The following is an 11494-nucleotide window of genomic DNA, read 5'->3' on the forward strand; positions in this document are numbered from 1 at the left end:
CTAGAGCTCTTAGACATGGGAAAGTGGGGCACCGGAGAGTGAGGTTGTACCCCAAAGTCTCATGGGGAGCCAGTGACTAGAAAAAAGTGGAACCTCGAGAATTTTAGTTCAGTCCAGCCAAGTTATGGGAAAACACATTGGCATTTTAGGAATTTAAAGGTTAAAAAAGACTTGAGATGCACAGTCCATTTAAAGCAAAGAATGAAGGAAGGAGTGAAGGAAAAACAGGGAAGGAAGCATGAAAGTTAAACTACAATTTAAAAGGACTAGGCTTGGGGCTGGGGATTTAGCTCAGCGGCAAAGCGCCTGCCTGGCAAGCGCAAGGTCGTGAGTTCGGTTCCCGGTACTGGAGAAAAACCAAAAAAAAAAAAAAATAAAAAAATAAAAGGATTAGGCTTTTTACACAATTATCTTGGGGAGCACACTTTGATTTCAACTATAAGCCATACGCCACATTATAGTCACCACCTAAATGTCATCTGTCATTGTGTACATATGATTCCACACCCACGCTCTGCCTCCAAAAGCCTGGCTTGCTTTGCTTCTTGTAGCATATGTCTCACTCAGAGTCTTAGATGCCCCTACAGGTACTGTAGGTCTGGCAGGTGACACCAGAAGTCACTCAAATTGAGATTAGCTAGTTTTAAATTGAACAGTCAAGGGGCTCTTGGCTCTACCTTGTCTAAAATACTGACTCTGGAAAGTACCTTCTCACAGTTGCGGAAGTGTGGCCAGAATAGAAAATGTACAATAATCTTAAGAAAAGTCAACCACATTCATCGTGAGTCATGAAGAGGAAGAGACCTCGGGGACCTAGGGTGGAGACCACGGTGAGGCTCCCTCTCGGGTACACGGGTGCATGGGGCAGGTTCTGTCAGCCTGCATGTTCTCTTCCCTCCCTGGTTCTCTAGACACTTTTCTCCATTATAGTTGGAGCTAAAAAACAGTGAGATAACATGTAGTGCACACACACTTGTGTATCAGGAGCTTTTATTTATTCTTTTTTTTTTTTTTTCTGTCTTTGTGATACAGCTCTCCCTGTGCAATTCAGGCTGGCCTTGAGCTCACTTTGTAGCCCAGGCTGGTCTCGAACTCTCGACAATCCTCCTGCCTCAGCATCCCAAGTGCTGGCATTACAGGTATGCACCACCACATTCGCTACTCCTATTTATTCTTAATAGTGTGACTTCCTGGGTTCCTTGGAGCCATTTCTCTAGCACCTCTAAAGATAACCTCATTTTCAGGGAAAAAAAAATCAAAACAAAATGTTACGGATAAATTAAGACATACAACTTTTATTAATTTGATGGCTGTACTTATTTTTTTAAAAAGCCACAATTGTAAACATTTACAATGGGAAGTGCTACAACATTTTTAATTTTAAATTGTAAAAAAAGAAATTTAATTGGCTAAGCAAGCTAGTCTAGTAATTTCATAACTTTTACCTTAAAGATACTTATTTCAAGGACTCTGTACTATAAAATCTTCAAGCAATTGTCTGTTTGTTTTTCAAATGTTTGGTATACCAGTAGACCAATCAAAGGTAGCATTAGGACCTCTTCCCAACAGAAAATGTGGCATTCTGAATAATCATTCAATAGTCAGCCACAGAAAGGAGTATTTAGACTAATTGTCAGGAGTCATGTAGTGGATAATGTTAGAGGATATAATGCAGTTTAAACAGATGGTTTGACCTTGAAGAAACTGCCCACAGAAAATGAGAAAGAAGTGAGGTTTGAATCTTGACTCTTCAAGCTAACTCTCCGTAAGCCTGAGTTTGGGCATCTATAGCAGGAAATAATAATGCCAACTTTACACAGCAGCCATTTGCAGAAATAAAAGAATGACTATATTTCAATTACTTGGCGTGATCTAGCAAAGGCAGTGATACTGGGCATCTCAGCTATAAACACCGACTGACATCAGGAAATGAAGGTGACAGCGGGCCCAAGGACATCCCCAGCAGGCTGACAGTAGTTGTCTCATTTTATACATGGAAAATCTGAGCTTCAGTCTCAAGAAGTGTCCATTAAAGGCTAAAATATAAATCCAAAATGGTCCACATTTGCTTACCTTTCCTAATACTGCATCTGTCTCTTTCATGCACAAGACCAGCAAACCCTCAGCTTTGAGACCTGAAACACCCACAAGCTTTAAAAAATGACATTGGTTTGACATTGGAGTGGGAACTGGAGCACTGGAAGTGAAGGCAGGTGTGGGAGATGCAAGGGGAAAATCATATGATCATCACCAGATGGGTAAAGTGTAGCCACGGCCATTCTCAAAGATCACAGGAGAAATACAAAGAACTCGTGATCTATTCCTGAAGTCTCCACACGAAAGACAATGAGAGAGGGAGAAATTTTAAAAGGTCCTCCAAGGTGCCCATTATATTCTGTCTTTCCAAAGGGGACACCTGTCAGTGTTTGTAAGCCATTGGAAATACTGTAGAAATTTCAATTCACAAGTTTAAGGCAAACAAAGTGTGCTCAACAATGAACAGCTATATATGTGTTCCCTTCGTTCTTACCTTCCCTTTGCATCTGTTGCCTAGCTTTCTCCACAGGAGTGTGCAGCCTACTCTTCTTCCTTCAAATCTGTCCTTCCTGGGAAGGTAAACCTGGAAGAGCATCCCTCACACAAAATGCTTGGGATCAGAAGTGTTTTAGATTTCAGAGATTTTTTTTTTATTTTGTAATATTTGCACTAGACCCAGTTGAGCATCCCTAATCTAAAAAGAAGAACTCCAAAATACTCCAAAGTCCAAGTCTTTCTGAATGTCATATCAGCACTGAAAAGTTCTTAATTTCAGAGCATTTTAGATTTCAGCTTCTCAGATTAGGGATGTTCAACCTGTGGGAGCCAATGATGGCAAGGGGGTAAAGAGGATCTACATTTTAGAATTTTCCCCTGTGGTTAACAAAGAGTTACTCCTCATTCTACATTCTGAGGAGGGATAAATAGGGAAAACATGATATTTTATACAAATGCATTTGCGCAGCTCTTTACTTCATATATTTGGATAGGTAACTTTGATACATTTTCGTGATAACTACCAGACCAAGGAATCAAAATGTAGGATATTATTTAAGTGCGTAGTAATTACTTCATTAATTCACTTCCCTCTGGAAAGAGAAACCAGGGGAAAAAAATGAAAACAAATTATCTGGTAGATTCTAATTCACATTCATAACTTATCCATTGTTGAATTTTTTGTCTTCACTTTTCTACTGTGGAGAATATAATCTCTTTTCCACTGTAGCTCAGCCATCAGGAAGATGTGTGTGTGTGTGTGTGTGTGTGTGTGTGTGCATTGGGGGGTGTTCATTTGTCCACATAACTGGCACTAGACTAAAACAAGAATCAATGCTGCAACCACAGAGCTGTGGTTTTGCTAGTTCCTCAATTTAACAGCTTTTCCTTCCCTCAGAAAAAACAACTGACCATATTTGAGAAATAGCCTCCTTGTTGCTTGTAAGTGGGGCTGACACTGTCATGGCTCTAATGAACAAAACTTACTTTAACTCTGCAAGTGGGTCACTTTTAACCTCTACTGTACTCACAATTAAAACCATCTTTCATTCTTTCAGTTTTTAGGACACCTATAATTGGCCATTACTCTACAATTATAGATGTGTGTACTTGGGTACAATACTAAATTTATTCATGACTATCAGTCATAACAGACTAGAAAATGTAAATGCCACTTGATAAAATGATTCTAAACTTCTAAGGCTAAGAATTTTTTAAAGTTTTGGGGGGTGGATATGCAGAGGTCTGTAAGTTGGTAAAAATCAAGTAATCAAGTTGTTATGACTTATATCTAGATGTGCCCCCACATCTAGAAGCCTCGTAAGCTCATGGCTGGGCCTTTGGGAGGTGGTTGCATCGTGGGAGTGTGATGCTCATCCGTGCATTAGTCCACCGCTGAGTTTATAGCTAAAGGTGATGCTGAGAGGCAGAGCTGGGTTAGAAAAGGTGGGTCACGGCAGATGGCCTGGAAGGGTCTGCCTGCCCTTGGCTCCCTCCTTCATTCTCTCTGCCTTCAGATGCCACGCCAGGAGCAGCTCACCTCTACTCTGCCCCTCTGCCATCCTGCCAGCAGAATATGGACTGAAACATCTACAAACTGTGAGCCACAGTAAACCTTTTCTCCCTTACACTGTGGGCGTTGGGTATGGTGTCTCAGTGATGAGTGAGTGACTAAGACAGAAATGTACAGAAGGGCTGAGTGGGTGATGATGACGATAACACAGAATAGTATATTTCATAAAAGCAATTACAATATGGAGATACTTCTTTGTGGAAAATCATGATTACTTGAGCTCAACTTGAGAGCTTAGGCACACATATAAACCATGGATTATTGTCTGTTTGTATCAGGAGGCAACCCTGGTATTTGATAGTCTATATAATATTGATCCAACCATAGAAAATGAATGAATGAACTCATCTTCAAACATGTAGATGATACGAGTACCTACTTCACGGGATTATTGTGATGACTAAATGCTTTAGGTTACAGCACTTAGAAAACTGCCCCATTCAAGGTGAGTACTAAGTAGTAGCCATTACTACCAGGGTGAAAAATTGAAACTCCTCTCCTACTGCGTGCAGTATCTTACAAGATGGAGGAGTGATGCAATTGCTGGGATGACTGATGTAACTATTGAAACTGACAAACAAAAACAACAGGAAGAGTCAGTAGGACGGGACGGGAAGGGGAACTAAGAGGGAACTGAGGAAAGGAACAGGGAGATGCCAACTGGAGAGAAATGCGGGCTCAGTAGCTGGATGGAAATGGCCTTAGGAGACAACATCTAACCAAGAGCGAATGTCTCACAACTTCCAAGTGAAAACTGTGCAAAACATTAACACTTCTGATTTGAAAAGTACCTTGTCACCTGGCAAAACAGGGACACTTGAAACTCTTCAAATCTGCTGACAATGACCAATTTTATGTTTTGATAGACTCGAATTCTAAATGTTACTTCTGTAATGCTCAACATGCAGATGGAGTCATGTGATTTCACAGGGCATCAGTGAGGTGGGAAACTACCAGGAAAAAATATCCCAGGGAGGTAACTGAACAATGTTATTAGGCTATAAAAGGTGCTATTAGTCCTAACAGCTAATGCTTCACTCTATAATACTATGAGTAAATGTCCTATTTTGTTTTACCTAACTGGCTTAAAAATTTGTTTCCTGCCTCTCCTGAGCACACAGGGAAGCCTATACTCCTCAGGTAAGAAGAAGATGACAGCTAAGTAAAAGTTACTTATCTTTATCTGTTATGGTGTTCTTTGTCATTAAAGAAGTCTATTATTGGGAACACAGTTTGGGGAAGGAGACCTACCTTTTAGGTCAATGAATGTTTTTAGACTAAAATGATAAGATTATGATCTTTCCTGTATACCAAGGTCACTATATGACTTCCTGAGGTCGATATCCTTTTGGTCCTTCAAGGCTAAGTTGAAGAATAGGGCTTTGTCAAAGATGAAGCATAACAGATCCAGAACATTAAATTATTGCTCTGTCTTCCTTTTTGGCAAACACTGTGGTAGCCCAGTAAATATGAAGATTTCCACACACAGGTACCCAACTGCTAAACAATATTTGTGACAAATGTTCATTTCAATAAATACTGTTAGCACCTACCAGGTGCCAGAAAAAATGCAGAGGCTCAGGTATCGGCAAATAAGGACTGAAAACCAAGACAATACAACCAAATGCTGTATTTGCTCTAAAATACAAGCATTAAGGAAAAACACATGCACTTATACAACCATGAACAGGGCTAAGGAAAGTAGGAAAAAGGCCTCTAAAGGGTCATGTTTCTTGAAGTCAGCCTTGAAAAATGATGAGAAGTCTTCCCAATAAAGAACAAAAGCATACTGGGCATAGTGGCCCTTGCCTGTAATCCCAGCACTTGGGAGGCTGAGGCAGGAGGACCGTTGCGAGTTTGAGATCAGCGTGGGCTACAAAGTGAGCTCAAGGAGAGCCTGAACAGCATAATGAGACCCTGTCTCAAAAAGATAAAAAAAAAAGCAATTGAAAGAAACAGTTGGAACGAAAAGGAGTGAAAGAGCATAGAACTTTTTGGTGGCTTGTGGTCTGGTGCACCTAGAATACGGGTAAGTGAGGGGGCGGGGAAGAGGATGGGAAGGCTAAAGCAGAAGGAAGTGACAAGAAATAGGGTAGGGGAAGTGGGTTACAGCAAATTTGTGGAGGTACAAAATATTTTGGTAAAATTGTACATTTATTAAAATAAAATGCTTCATTCTATTACACAAAATCTTCAACAATATCTTTAAAAATAAAACTGCAAATTTCTTTTTCTTTCACTCTCTCTTTCTGTCTCTCGTTCTCTTTCAGAACGATGAGTGCAAGATAGCTTTGGTCAGCCTGAAAGTCTGTTTACTGTCTTCTCCTGGGGCCAAGCATGCTGCCCCAGGGAGGCTCTGGTGACTGACACAGCCGGCTCAGGACCTGGAATCCTGGCCATCTTCTGCCCCACCCTGACCATCTGACTGCCCACGACCTTGGGACAGCCCCTTGGAACCCTAAACTCACTTCTGCCCTGGAAACATAGTTGAAAGGATTCAGTGAGGCTCTGCACTAAGAGTGCTACACATCCTAAGTAGTATGCAGTGTTATTAATTCAGCCAGCCTTCCATATACACAGGGTCTGCACCTATAGATGTGATCTACTTTAGACAAAAATTCTTCTGAACAAATACTGTATCTTCACCAAACTTGTACAGATTTCTCTCATCATTATCCCCTAGACTATACATCATAACAGCGATGTACACAGCATTCACATTGCATTAGGTAATTGAGAGATGATTTAAATTTTACAGAAAGATGTGTTCACGTTCTATGCAAACACTGTGCCATTTTATATAAGAGGTTTGAGCATTTGCAGATTTTGGCATTCACAGAGTCCTTTTCCCATCCATATTTAAATCTGTATATCTGAATGAGACTAACTTCTTGACTGTCCCTCTCCAAAAGGTTCAAAGATAGAATTATAAATAAAATTATAACACCACAATTATTTCTCTCATTGCTGATTTTTTCACAGCATAATTGACAAAGGAGATAAAACTTTAAATGCTACAAAGCATCCCTGTGATGACTGACAAGACATCCTCCTGAGCACCAGTTCGTTCCCCCGCAAAGCAGCACCCCTTCAAGGATCAGACCCAGGAGTTTCCTCCCCAACAGGATGCGAGTAAATGGGGATAGAGAGACTGGATGCATTATTACCTCCCAGATGGATGCTTTAGCAATCTAAATTTGACTTAAATTAACACTTTACTCTTTCCTAAAGTTAAGAAATACCTTTCTTAACATCCTAATTTATTACGTATTCATTACTATTTCTACTGAAATAAGACAGCATTTTTTATAGTCTTGTTTAGGGTTAAATCTCTTCTTTCCCAGATCCCACATTTTTGTTAATGTGAAACTCTTCCAGTAAGAGCTACAGAACAGTATTGACGGTCACATTTTGCAACTTCCACAAATTCACACTACTGGATGATTGCTAATTCCACGCAAATATGCCTGCAGTTTCAAATATGTCTTTAAACAATCTTACCTAACAAAAACCAATTATAATTTATTATAAAAATAAATCAAGATATGTATCAATAAGTCACCTTTCTTGCTTATTGAGTTTTTCAAAAAGTTGTCCTGAGGACTAGTTTAGAAAACAAGTTGCTGATACTTGATTAAGAAACACTGTGTTTTGACAAGTATGCTGATTAATGTATAAATTTCCAGTCTGAATAATTTTTATATTTATCATCTGTCAATGGTTCTTAGTATTTTTGATAGTGATAATTAAAGTTGATACTACAAGATTCAAAGTCTGTTTCAGCAAGGTTTCTAGAATAAAAATCTCACATCAACTTTATAATAAATTCTATTCTAGACAGAAGGCTTTCTTCCAGAATTTAACTGAGTATTCATCTATACAGCCATGAGTATTATCAAATAATTCAGATAATCCTACAAAAATGGTATAATTGAGCAATCCAACTTTCTTTTTTGAAAAGAATGGTGGAGACTTCTAATTTTGTGTAGTTATCAAGCACACTCATTAAAAACCCTGGCGACAAATCACTCCAATAATCAGTGTCACATTCAATAATATAAGGCCTGAGATGTTAACATGGCCATTAAAGGACTATAAAGTTTTTCAGAAAAACAAACACAGCAGCTAGAATTAAACTACCCCCAATGAGCAGTGCAGTCTAAATGATCAATATGCACTTTCCTGAACATTTTAGAGTAGATAAAAATCACAGTAAGCAGCCTCCCTGAAATAAAGCAAGGAACATAAATCAGAACATAGTTTGATTAAAAAAGGGGAGAAAATCCCATAGTTTTGGGTGAGTGATAACTGATTAACTTGAGAATGACTTAACCCAGTCAGCCCCGGGTCCCCACCTAGGGAGTTTACACAAGGTGGCTGCACATTTCCTGGTCCTCAGAGGCAGCCAGGGGTTCGGGTGACAGGTACTCCTTCCTAGCTCCTGTTCCCTGACAGTAAGATCCACAATCCACAGAAACAGGCAAACACCATCACAAGCATTTAGCAAGGATAAAAAGACATGAAGAAAATTTACCTTGTGGAAACTGTCCTTGGTTGTACTGGTGTGCGACCAGAAATCCCCTTCTTTCTGATCTGCAGAACAGCTTTGTCAAGCCCAAGTGTGTGGTCACAAGGCAGGAAGTGACTAGAATGACAAATCATCAGCCAGGAAAGAAATAGATTTTGTCTTTATAAGGACATTTTACTTAACTTTGTTTTCTCATGTCCCCTCCCCCTAAAAAAATCACCTGACAGAATAGGTCACACTGAAATTCAGATGCCTCTTACCACTTCCTCTTAAGCATTTTTCTACCTCCTCTCCTGCCTTTCCCTTGCGGCTGACTCTAAGTAGGCCCTGGGCTACTTAAACCTTTCTGATCTCAGATAGCGAGGGAAGGTCAGCCTGCTATCTTGACTCTCCTTTGTCTGACTCTCATTGCAAAAGCAAAGCCCAGGTGCTTACCTACTTAGAGCACAGATAAGCAATTATTCATTTTTAGTGGAAAAGCCAAGAAAAAGGGTAACTGTACACTTGAGACAAACCAAAAGGGACTTCTTTGGGAGAGCCCCAGCCCATCCTATACCAAGCTCCCCTCTTAAGTCCTCTAACCAGGATCCTAATGGTGCACACAAAATGAAATGATCTTTCTAAGAGAGGGCACTGAAAAGAAAGGTTACTATATTATTTACTCATTCTTTTATTTATAGCATACCTATGTGCTAAGGATCTCTTTAACCCAATTAAAGATTTCAATTATTTAGATGTTTCCTATAAACAACAGCAGATCACACTGGCAGCTGCGGTTGTTAAGTACATACCTCAGTTCCTTCATACAGACCAGATTTTTTTGAATGCACATTTTGTAAAATTATCACGGGAGAAGGGGAGCTCCATTCTATGTCCAAACCCCAGATACTTATCTTGAAAGAAAACTATCTTTAAATGGAAAATCCTCAAGTGCTCAGAATGGTTATGAAGATTGTGTGTCTCCCTGAATTATGTTCACTGAGTATTATGTAGTCTCTGCACTGCTGGAGATGTGTCATTCCCGGGGTAACTCTGCTGTTTAGCAATGAGTGTACACTATGTGGCTGGGCTCCCAGCTCCGATGGTGAGTCGAGGATTCTCTATAGGCATCCATGTTTGTTGAGGGTCATGGTGTTAAGAGGTAGCAGTATTGTATTTTGTTTGTTTTGGTACTGGGAATTGAACTCATGACCTTAGGCTTGCCAGGCAAGCGCTTAAGCCCCTGAGCTATATCCCCGGCCAGTATTGTATTTGAGGGGCTACCCTATACTTCCTGTACTTTTATTTATCCTCTAGAAAGCTCCTGCTTCTGACCTCAAATGTTAAACCAAACTGTTGTGGCTTATCTCTCTCATCAGCCAGTGGCATGGGGACTTTAGCAGAAGCAATAGAGCCCATCTGGAGAAGAGGGTGGTCAGAACATGGGAAGCTATGGAAGAGATTCAGGCTGTAAACAGTTCTAGATAGAGGAGAGCAGAGAATGAGGAGATGAGTGGGTTTCTCCTTGAATGACTGATTATACCCAATTAATATGTTGCAGAGAGGAGTTAGGAGGGACTGAAATCCTTTTCCGGATATCAGGAAACATCCACGCAGTGGGGCTGATCCCAATATAAAGCAGCAAAAAGCTGGTAGTTTCTAGTCAGGTGGAAACAGCCTCCACTCAGGTCCCCGCAGAGGACCCCATAGATGGTGCGCCAGCGGGTGTAGGGGTGAAATGTGTGTAACTGGACCTCCCTCATCTGGCTCCACATCCTGTAGTTTTAGGATGGAATGAAGATCCAAGCCATGCTTCATAAAGGGGAACAGATAAGCATTTCATTCACCTGGGAGAAGGAAAGCAGCAGCATTCTGTACCTACTGGTCATGTGAGACTCAAGAAATCTATAAAGAAAAGCAAGACATATTTGTGCACGGGTGCCACAAGTGTGTGTGTGCCTGTCAGAACTGGTGATTGAGAGAGAGGTGAGACACACTCACTGATCTCAGGGAACACCATGTCCAATGGGGAGAAAAACATGTCAGTAAATAAATACCATCTAGAATAGAGGGCTGGGAACGGTAGAGATCTGAGCACAACTGATATGTGAAGATAGGGCCCGGGACGTAGCCCAGTGGCGCAGTGGTTACCTGACAAGTGCAAGATCCTGAGTTCGATCCCCGGTACCAAAAACAAAACAAAACAAAACAGCGCAATTGACATGTCAAGACAGTGAAACATGCCTAGTCAAGACTAGCAATTGGTTCAAGTAAAAGGAAAGAATTTAGGACTGCAGATGACATTTAGATTGTAGACACCGAAAGCCATCGAGCTGCATGCTTCTTGTCACCTCCCTGTCAAGAAGGGGATTTTTCTACTGTAGCATCAGCTCAGCTCTGACTCCACAGCAGCCACACATCACCCATGAGCCACATCCGGACTTCACCACTTCAAGTTCCACCCTGAGCTCTCAATCTCTTATCTATCTCTCATTTGGTATGAAGCCCAGGTGCAGGCAACTGTTTAAAGCTTAGACCCAAATATTTTCAGAAAGGAATATTTATCATTGTTCGTGTTTAAAATAGCTCTTGCATCGTAACAGAAACAAGATTAACTTCTGGTTTTATTATTGCATTTAGGTTCTCTACAGACAATGCGCTCCCGTATAGCCTGTACCGAGAGAGGACCTTGCTGCACCCCAGGCCTGCAATGTCTCTGCTGCTACCTCTTCCACTTCTTCACTGGCCCCTGCTCTGCCTTCCCGCTATCCCCCGCCCTGCTATGTTATTACTCCCAGGCTTGCTCTGATGGCCCCCCGCCTCAGTTCCTAAAACCATGTCACCTGATGCTCTCCACCCTTGAAAGCTGCTGAAGCAATCGC

At 40.9% G+C, this 11494-nt stretch overlaps 1 protein-coding gene across 1 annotated transcript in view; it reads right to left on the bottom strand.

Moving 5' to 3' along the window:
* Positions 1–8748, bottom strand: part of Lcp1 (lymphocyte cytosolic protein 1 (L-plastin)) — a 48260-nt gene extending 39512 nt beyond the window's left edge. Inside the window, exon 1 of the mRNA XM_005409099.2 lies at positions 8640–8748. The gene's annotated coding sequence lies outside the window, so the exon portion shown is untranslated. The remainder of the gene's footprint in view (positions 1–8639) is intronic.
* Positions 8749–11494: the final 2746 nt, after the last annotated feature.

The sequence above is a fragment of the Chinchilla lanigera genome, unplaced genomic scaffold, assembly GCF_000276665.1.
Source record: "Chinchilla lanigera isolate Chin_1 unplaced genomic scaffold, ChiLan1.0 scaffold00117, whole genome shotgun sequence".
Lineage (NCBI taxonomy): Eukaryota > Metazoa > Chordata > Mammalia > Rodentia > Chinchillidae > Chinchilla > Chinchilla lanigera.